The sequence below is a fragment of the Mastomys coucha genome, unplaced genomic scaffold (assembly GCF_008632895.1).
Source record: "Mastomys coucha isolate ucsf_1 unplaced genomic scaffold, UCSF_Mcou_1 pScaffold13, whole genome shotgun sequence".
Taxonomy (NCBI): Eukaryota; Metazoa; Chordata; class Mammalia; order Rodentia; family Muridae; genus Mastomys; species Mastomys coucha.
Window position 1 is genome coordinate 29,165,650 of NW_022196895.1, and position 2,204 is coordinate 29,167,853.

General features: G+C 45.6%; 1 long non-coding RNA gene and 1 pseudogene across 1 annotated transcript in view; one reads left to right on the forward strand and one right to left on the reverse strand.

The window, feature by feature from the left end:
• Window positions 1–912, reverse strand: part of LOC116087584 — a 7,782-nt gene extending 6,870 nt beyond the window's left edge. Inside the window, exon 1 of the long non-coding RNA XR_004117501.1 lies at window positions 884–912. This is a non-coding gene — a long non-coding RNA (uncharacterized LOC116087584). The remainder of the gene's footprint in view (window positions 1–883) is intronic.
• Window positions 913–973: 61 nt separating this feature from the next.
• On the forward strand, window positions 974–2,176 carry LOC116087585 (annotated as a pseudogene).
• Window positions 2,177–2,204: the final 28 nt, after the last annotated feature.

Here is a 2,204-nt window from a genome sequence, read left to right on the forward strand (position 1 = left end):
GGGTGGGGGGGGTGTGTCCTCCTGACCCACATGCTCCGGACTTTGCTTTATCCTTTCCCACCCGGTGTGCATTGGGGTCCAGACACCCCAAGGGAAGACTAGATCATAGAACTCAGATCTGTTCCATCCTTCCCTGTTTGATGTGCAGCATCGGCTGGACACACTAAGGGAAGAAGTAAAAGATGGAACCACACTACACCATGCTGCTTGAGCAATCCAGCCAAAGACGTTCCAGTGGCTCTTCTATCCTGGGCCTGTCGGCTGCCTCCCTTATTAACATTTTAGTGATATTCTTCCTTAAAAATAAATAACTCTTTAATTTTAATTTTAACTTAATTTTCAAAAATAAGCATATGGTAAAAATCACTTCTTGAAACAGAATCTTGTAAGATTTAACATATGTATAGATTGTATATATTACCATAGCTAAGAAACCAAACTTGAATTATTAAAAAAAAAAAAAAGAAAGAAAGAAAGAAAACCTTCCCTGAACTATTCCTTTGGAATCCTCGTCCTACTCATAGCTTCTGGCAACCACTGACCTGATTTCCATCAGTGTGCCAAGTAAACAGACTGTTATACTATGTAACTCTTTGATGTTGTCTTCTCTTAGTTCCCATAACACTTCTCCCCTAGTTAGGGTCTCTATTGCTGCAATGAAACACCATGACCAAAAAGCAAGTTGGAGGGGAAAGGATTACTTGGCTTACTCTACCATTTTTCTGTTCATCATCAAAGGGCAGGAATTCAACTAGGGCAGGAACCTGGTTGCAGGAGCTAATACAGAGACCATGAAGGAATACTGCTTACTGGCCTGCTGTCCATGACCTGCTCAACCTGTTCCTTATAGAAACCAGGACCACCAGCCCAGGGACAGAATTACCTCCAGTGAGTTGGGCTCATTTTCCATCCATCACTTATTAAGAAAACACATTACAGTTGTATGCTGGCAGTCCCTGCCAAAAGAGGGAAGATGGCGCTTGATGGGCCAGAGCCGATGGAACTAGAAGAGGGGAAGGCAGGCAGTGGACTCTGTCAGTATTATCTGTCCAAAATTGAAGAGCTCCAGTTGATTGTAAATGATAAGAGCCAGAATCTCCTGAGACTGCAGGCACAGAGGAATGAGCTGAATGCAAAAGTTTGCCTGTTGCGGGAGGAGCCGCAGCTGTTGCAGGAACAGGGCTCCTACGTTGGAGAAGTACTGAGGGCCATGGATAAGAAAAAAGTGTTGGTCAAGGTCCATCCTGAGGGCAAGTTTGTTGTTGATGTAGACAAGAACATCGATATCAATGATGTGATACCCAATGGTTGCTCTAAGAAATGACAGCTACATAAGATCCTACCTAACAAGGTAGACCCTTTGGTGTCACTAATGATGGTGGAAAAAGTGCCAGACTCAACTTATGAGATGATTGGCAGGCTGGACGAGCAGACCAAAGAGATCAAAGAAGTGATCGAGATGTCCGTGAAGCACCCTGAGCTCTTTGAAGCACTGGGCATTGCACAGCCAAAGGGAGTCCTGCTGTATGGACCCCCAGGCACTGGGAAGACATTGTTGGCTCGTGCTGTGGCTCATCATACGGACTGTACCTTTATTCTGTCTCTGGCTCTGAACTGGTACAGAAATTCATCAGGGAAGGGGCAAGAATGGTGAGGGAGCTGTTTGTCAAGCCAGAGAACATGCTCCATCCATCATCTTCATGGATGAGATTGATTCCATTGGCTCTTCACGGCTGGAGGCTCTGGAGGTAACAGTGAAGTACAGCACACGATGCTGGAACTGCTCAACCAGCTGGATGGCTTTGAGGCCACCAAGAATATCAAGGTTATCATGGCTACCAATACGATTGATATCCTGGACTCTGCCCTGCTTCGTCCTGGGAGGATTGACAGAAAGATTGAATTTCCACCCCCCAAAGAGGAGGCCTGGCTGGACATTTTGAAAATCCACTCTCAGAAAATGAACTTGACCAGGGGGATCAACCTGAGAAAAAATGTTGAGTTGATGCCTGGAGCTTCAGGGGCTGAAATGAAGGATGTGTGCACAGAAACTGGTATGTATGCTCTGTGGGAACAGCGTGTCCACGTTACTCAGGAGGACTTTGAGATGGTAGTGGCCAAGGTCATGCAAAAGGATAGTGAGAAAAATGTGTCCATCAAGAAGCTATGGAAGTGAGGGTATGTCCTTTGTGTGGATCCCTCAA